Here is an 8,186-nt window from a genome sequence, read left to right as displayed (position 1 = left end):
CCAGCTCTTATTTTCCTCCCTGTCTCAGGCACTGGATAGTCTTCTCGGGTAACCAACATTTGAAGAGCACCACTAAAAATGAGCCCCTTCAAATCCCACTTAATTCTCCCAGGAGGGAAAATTTTACCTTTGTTTTTCCCGAAATACCCTCCTAAAAGTAACTGATCACTACTGCATTAAATCCCACATTCAATTCAACTCAACTCATAGCCAGATCGATTCAACTCCATTACTATCTGGAAATTATTCATTCCACAAATAATTGTTCCAAGCCCACTAACATGTGAACAAAACAAATGGAGCTTAGGACATAGTTTCCTGAGTCCATTCTCTCTCCATTGCTCCTCAAACCTATTTCAAATCTCATTCACTTTCCTCAAACTGAGCCCATCTCCATTTGCTCAACAGATATGCTGGACCACTGTTCATAGAGGAGCTAAAGACATAAGATCCGAAATTTTCATCAAAACACTTAAACAAACAAACAAACAAACTCACTTTCTTTCCTTTTTCCTTCTTTTTATATGGAAAGAGAATTTCTTCCTACACACAAAAAACACAAAACAAAACAAAACAAAACAAACAACAACAACAAAAAGCCCTTCCTGAAATCACCTTCCTGAGAAATAGATAAACTCTAGTCTTGATAGATTCATGTACCTCCACAGAAATTCCTTAGGAGGCACCCAACATCTTTTCTTTTTAAAATCTTGTCATTACAGAAAATTTTAAACATGAACAAGAACAGATAGATTAATACATCATCCCATGTACGTTCATCCAACTTTCACAATCATCTGCATGGGTGATACATCCAATATTTTACAGTAATATAAAGTGAGAAAGCCCATTGAAGCATCATACCATTCACTCAATCATATCGTCGCAGAGTAACCAAAAGTGTGATACAAAAAAGCCAAAAGGTATTGCTAAATATAATTACAATTGTGCTCATTAGATCTTATGCTAAAGAGAAGCCCCCTGCGTAAAACACCAAGATGAGTTGGTCCTGTGGGGTGTGGGCCAGCACAGCTGCAATGTAACTATTTTCATGCAAAGACAGGTTTCGGGACAGAGAAGAAAGGGCGAACAGCAGGGCGGGACACTGAATGTGTAGAAGGGGCTGACTAGCCTGAAGGGATGTTGGGAGAGAAAAGATGACTAAAGATTTTAAAGTTATTGGCCGTGGGTCCATGGCCAGGTCCCCATCTCCCTCCTTGTCATGCTTTCTGTTCCTCACTACAGGCCACTCTGCTCTCTCATGCTCTTTGGTGAATGTGGATTCTTTGGGGGGGATGTGGGGTTGGGGCTCTTGCTGAGTATATTCCCGGGTTCATACAGGTAAACACACATCATGGAGAAGTGGAAGCTACAGTTGAGGACAGAGTGGAATTTGGGAGTACAAATCCACGGGCACAGCAGGCTTCAAAGAGAATGTGGGGTCCAAATGGAGCTCACCAGGTAGTAAAAGGGTCTCAGGTATTGTCTGGGTAACGGGCTGAATAAATAGAAAATTTCACTGAGACAAATACAATATGTGGCATGGCGAATGGGTGGAGATGGACTTTGGCTGGAGGGATCTAAAGAGACCTGGAGAGATGGACCCAGCTGCTGGGCTGGAGGATGGGAGGAAGGGATTGGGGTTCATATCCCTTGAGGCGTCCCCTTCCCAACCCTCAAGAACCTTTGGTGTCTGTGCCTCAGGTCTGTGATGTGGGCCTGGGACTCTAGCCTAGAATGTGCACTCAGGGCACAGCTGCCTGAGGCAGCAATCCCTTCCCATGATGCACCACGTCCTCTGTCTGAGGGGCCTCACTGCCCCGTGGCTGAGCTCCAGCTCACTTCCCAGGTATTCCCATCCTTGTCTTCCTGTGTGGGGTGGGGCTCCTCCTTCTGTCACTGAGCTACCTCAATGGGAATCCATGTTTGCCAGGACTTTGGAAACACAGATATCAATCAGGTAAGTAAACCAGAGTCCCTAGAGACCTTAAACCTTTCTTTCCAAACAGATGAATTCAGTGTTATCAATTTTTCTCTAAGTACTGCTCTGACTACATGTGACAAATTTTAAGTTGTATTTTTGTTTTCATTTAGTTTAAAATTCTTCCTTCTACTGAGACCTTTTCCTTGACACTTATGTTTGTGGTATGTTGTTTCATCCCTATACATTTTGGAATTTTCCAGCTTCTATCTGAAATTGATTTCTAGTGTAATTCTTTTGTAGTCTGAAAGCATGCTTTGAATGACTTCTTTTATATTTGTTATAGTGTGTTTTGTGTCCTAGAGTGGTCTGTGTTGGTGAAAGTTCCATGTCAGCTAGAAAAGTGAACCTCAGGAAAGTTTTTGGGGTTTAGTCTCTATTCCCCAAAGCTCTCAGGAGGCCACTAGTCCTCAAGCTCTCAACGTACCATTGGTCTGTGTCCCATTCTCGGTTCACATTTCCTGGTGATTATTATATCACCAGAGAAGCCCAGGGAAAACTGTAGATTAAGGTCCCCAGGAGGATAATCCCGCACTGCTGCCTGCACGCCAGTAGGAACCTGGACTCTCCAGCACTGAAGGCGCCTCAACGTACATTAACAGAAACGTCTCAGCAGAAAGGCCGTCATGCTCACTTAGAACTCTCTGAGCTTCAGGGCCAGAGTAGCAAGGATCTATCAAGACTGAATGTAGCCTCCCTCGAAGGTCTCATGAGAGCATCTCAACAAAATTTAGCTCAGGAAGGACATGAGGAGGACTCTTGGTAACATCCTAGGGAAGAACCCAGAAGCCAGCCTACAAGAATCTTAGAATGCTACCTCATGAAGGGTCTGAGGTTTGCCTCAGACACAGAAAGTAACTGTATGTGTCGCTGAAGGAATTACGTGGGGAATGAATTATTGAATGTCTCAATGAATGACAGAGACCAGAATCAAGAGAAAACCAATCTTAGATTACAACTGAGTAAGCAGTTTTGGCAGGTCACTACGCCTGGGGTCCGTATAGGTGCATGTCATTCTTTACTGGTTGAGGACAGTACATTTCCTCCTTCTGGGAGTTTCCAGACCAATACAGAAATCACAAATTTAAAAAGCACTATGATGGGTGGTGTCTACTGCCATAATACTATTCTAGAGCTTTCTTTTCCTGGTCCCAACACCAGACAAGTGTTAGAAGCCCATATAATGACTTATATAATAAGCCCATATAAGTCAAAGTTGGTGTCCTGACTCATCAGCTCTCAAGGTTGTTGAATCCATAAACTTCTACATGTTGAGAGAAGCTAAATCATGGCCTCTTCCCCAATTTGAAATTCTCTCCTCCGCCACTCATATTTCTGGTATAGAGTCAAAGATGAGATTTCCAAGCCCTTTGAGGGAATCTCTAAACCTTCACATGGAAACAAGGCAGGAACAACAAATTCACTCCTCTGAATTGGCTGTATTGTCCTCTCCGGGCTTCTTCATCTGTGGGCAGTGAAGGACAGGGGGCCCTGAAACCATCACATGCTGATATGGACCATACGCTCGCAAAGGATGTCCAGCTACCTGAGCATGGCACACAGACTTTTCAGGCCCTCACACCCAGCACCATAGACAAAGGGAGTAGGAATGAGACTGTACTAGACAATAGATGCAGCCCAGAGGTGCTCACGAAGCAAGTTGGGTCGGGACGTGAGCCAAGGGATAAGAATGTGATTGTGTATGACAGAGCAGAAATGACTCAGCGCCAAAGGAAAAAGGAGAATTTAGGCCATGTTTGCATGTCCAACACCTCCAGGAGATATTCATGGTCAAGGAGATGCCTGCTGTTTAATCACAATGTTGTAACATCTTGACCTTCAGGCAGTTGAGAAACTCCCAAATGACAGATGTGAATATGAGTGAAGTAGAATCTATTCTGACCACTGAATATCCTTCACCAAAAATATCATTTTTACAAGATTAGAAACTCTCCAGACCTGAAAAACAGGTCCTTGGTGAGTTAAAGTTTAAAGTGGAGAGTGGAAAGCAAAGCCAGTTCCAGGCTGTGCACCTGACATTTCCCTTACTTCACACAGCTTTCCTCCCCAGTTCTCGCTGACTCAGTACACAGCAATTCCATTTGGGAAGTGGGAGCTGCTCAGGTGCCGCCTGTGCACCTGGAGGACAGCGGAGTCATCATAGAGCTGAGGCAGGAGCCCTGGGTCTCTAAGCATGTCTTATGGAACCGCCAGGATAACCATGTCCCACTGGTGCAAAGAAAGTGAGACCTCTGGGCTCCAAAGCAGGAAAATGTGGAAGAGAGGATAAGGAAGAGTGACATCTAATGCCAGAAAGAAGAGCCATCATGTTGAGGACAGAGAACTGGAGAGCATTTCCAAATCTCTGTCACAGAATGAACATTTTCCTCCTGATAGTTACTTCAGAAAAAAGATGAGGCAATTTTTTCAGTGGATCAATTCCAGGAGAAAAATCACATGCCAGAAATGTGCCCAGCAGAAAGCCCAACCTTTGCACACCACCAAGACCAAGCTGGAAATATACTTTCTTTGTGTGTTGTGCGCTTCCTGAAGCTCATGAGCACATGCCAGCCATTGGAAAGATCCTAGAGGATGGGTACGGACTTGAAGCCTGAGAGGTAAGTCAGCAGAAGGAGGCCCTGCCTGCCCAGGTAGAGCCTGACATGGGACATACCTCCATCTATGAAGCTCTCTGTGACCCCCGCTAGAGGAAGGGGAAAGTGTCCAGTGCAGGATCCAAGAAACTGTCTCTGATGACCAGAGCTGTCTTACAGATGTTGTAAGGAACAGAGTCAGAATCAGACATCCCCAGAAAGCTGTGGCCTTCAAGGACCAGCCACTATGCCTGAGTCATCACCCTGCCCCACCATCCAGGGACCCTGTGCCTCGTGAAGACACACCTGCTTACATCAAGTATCCCAGGTCTCTCCAGTCACACTCATCCCTGATGAAGTCACTGCGTTCAGAGATCAGACTTCTCTGTTCAAACAAAAAAACGCTTCCCCAGCTCTTCCAGGGAGAAACCATTTCTCCAAAAAAGTCACTCAGTCTTTGTTAAGAAAACCTTGCAGTTTTCAAGATAACTCATCTTCTATGAGAACAATCTTTCAATTTCAATCTTAGCACAATCAAGAATGTGGAATCCTTCTCAATAAATATTTCTCCTAATGGAGACTCGTGTTCTCCGTGTACCTGTATTGGGGTTGTGGGTTTGCAATATTCCTTGACTTGTGCTTAGGGAAAGGAAGGGTTTCATTTAGCTCTTACAGATTTCCACTTTTGGTTTCTAAAAGATGGCCAGTCCCTCATAGCCTGGCTTTCTCAGTTGTAACCTCAGGTCCTTTATTTGAGCCTGCTCAGTTGTCCTATATTTAAAACACTTTATTTTTCCATAAAATTACAAAATATATACACTATAAACTTTCAGGCCATTTCTAACTGAGAAAAACCCTGCAAGCCCAGAACCTGGCTCAAAGTCTCTTTTTATCTGTTCCCTCACTCTTCACAACTATATAAAGTTGAATGGTAGGATGGGTTACACTGGCGTAATAAAGTCAGAATTCCTTCTTGTTGCCTCCAGAAAGTTTTGGAACAGGAAGTGGAGAAGGAGAGTGTGTAGGTCCTTAGCTTAGTGGCAGGGAAAACCCTTCCTCTTGGACATCTTGGTGACAAATATATATCACGTGTTCCTCAGAGCTCCTCTCTCCCTCAGGAAGTTTGGATAGACCCCGTTCCCCTCTCCTTCCTGCACTATGATGAAAATGGGTAGCAGTTCACCCTTTCGTCCTCCTCTATCCTTCCTGGAGCAGGGGGCAGGACAGAACGTGCAGCTCTGAAATGACCTGGGACACAAATATTTTCCTGAAAACAGTGGCTTATTTTCATTTAAAAATAGTTCCTGATTCCAGAGTATGTCTCAGGTGGGTGGTCATTGATTAGGGTGTGTATAGATGCGTTTTGTGATTGTGGTCACTGGGTTGGCGAGAGGAGGGTCTAGGAAGTGGGTGGGTCCAGGTGGAGAATCTGTTACACATGAGGTGTTAATATGTCCAGAAGGCACATTCTGAGCTAGGCGATGAGCTCTTCCTGCTTGTGAGAGCATCTCACACAATGGGAAGCTGATCCTCAGGGAAATCCCGTCAGGGTGCCCAACTAGATAGAATTATTGCAAGACCAAAGGATCACCTGGCCATCCCTGGTAGGAATGGTCATCATGCAGCCACTAAGAATTTGGGGAAAAGGACACAGAGAGCAAAGAAAGTATAATGGAGGAAAATGTCAGGAAGGAAGAATAAAAGGAGGACGAGGAGAATGAGCTCATCATTACTACTAGTGACCCCATCCTGGTGGCCATACATTCCACCTGACACTTACCTTGGCCTCACCTCCTGGACACCAGTCAGGGCTTGATAGAGCACGATGACACCTCAGCATAAGAGTATGTGGGATCATCACTGAGAACGAAGACGATATCTGCAGGGATGTTTTCAGAGAGCTTGTTGTCTTATTTGGGGCCTGCCTTTCCAGCCATGGTACATCGTACACCAAGGTTACAGTCATTTTGAGGTGCTTTAGTTATCTCTTGGTATGGAACTGCAGCCCCAAAATGAGTGCCTTAAAAGACACATATTTATTATCTCACAGTTTTCGTGGGTCAGGAATCCAGGCAAAGTATATTTGAGTTCCTTGCTTCAGAGTCTCTCACAACCTGCAATTATGGTGTCAGCGGGAGATGTAGTTTCATCTAAAGACTCAAAAGGTGAAGAACCCAACTATATAGCTGTTGGCAGGATGCAGTTCCTTGAAATCTAATGTCCTGAGATCCTCTTTTCCCTGTTAGCTGTTGGATGGACCTGGTTGGAGGCGACTCTCAGTTCCCTGTCATGTGGACTTTTCCAATATGGCAGCTTGGAAAATCAAAGTCAGGAGAGAGTCTGCTGCAAGACAGAAATTAAGTCTTTTGTAAACTAATCGTGGAATAACTCCTTTTGTTTAGGAATCATTGGAACTTTCTTGGAAGGGTTACTTCTTGGAAACCCCACTCAGTTCACTGAAGCAAAAGTGGCCAAAGGTGCCAACTAGATCTTTGTCCTCATCCATATCCATGTCATCAGGGCCAAACTGTTTAAGGGCTCAGTGGAATGAAGAGAAAAACATCAAAAAGATGGGAGTATCCAATGAAGAAGAGAAGGGTGGCGTGGGGTAGAGGTGGTGTGAGGTTAGCTCCCCAGAGGCAATAGAGGGACTATAGAGAGAAGGTGAGTGAATGCTGGTGCCCAAACAAAAACAAATCAAAGCAGGTGTCCACATCCTCTCTCTCACTGCCACATTTCTGCCTCCTTGCCCAGAGCCATGCCACTGACTGAAGCTTAGAGCTGCAGGAAATGCTGATTCAGTGGAGACCTTGGGACAGAAAAGAGGTGGGATGGAGCCTTGGACAGAAACTGAAGTGGGAGGAATCAGTCAGAGGCCCCGACATCCATGTGGATAGACCATCCAACAATCTGGCCTTTCACTGTCTATCCCTTCTTATCTCAGAGACCTTTACCCCCATTCCAGTTCAGTCATGGACACATCCTAGAACTTAAAACCAGAAGCACTTCTGTCTTCTGAAAAAAATAGTATGATATTCCATTCTTTATGCTTTATTCTTTCAGCTCATGCCCTCTGTATGCCAATCTCGCAGACTCTTCAGGAACTACAAGCCATCTCATCCTTTCTCCCTGCTCATCTGACCACTTTGTCTCTTCATTTCCTGTCCGAGGAAGTCTTCCTGGTCCATCACTTAACCCCAAACCTAAATATCTCTACGCTAAAGAACCTACCCCACCCTCCTTCCATCAGTCCTGCCTAGAAAACTTTTAGTTTGCCTTCTTTAGATCTGCCTTCCTATGAGATGGTGATTCATCTTCGACAAAAATCACACAATTAAGTATGTTTTTACCACCATAAGTTTATGTTTTACAACTATTTGTCATCCCCAACACTGCCTGAAACAATCCATTCATTCCTTCGGTGTTTTGTGTGTGCTAGGCTCTCTTCCAAGCACGTGGGACACACCAGGGAAAGAAACAAGATCCCTCTCTTGGTGGAGCCTCTATGATTGTTTTCTTAGCTAAATCGCTTGCCAAAGTACTCGAAACAATTTCACCTTCTGATAACTTCTCCACATTCCTCAATCGTTGATTATATGTTATCATATGTT

The sequence above is a fragment of the Rhinolophus hipposideros genome (assembly GCF_964194185.1).
Source record: "Rhinolophus hipposideros genome assembly, chromosome: 2".
NCBI classification, from domain to species: domain Eukaryota; kingdom Metazoa; phylum Chordata; class Mammalia; order Chiroptera; family Rhinolophidae; genus Rhinolophus; species Rhinolophus hipposideros.
Note: the sequence above shows the minus strand (reverse complement) of the source record.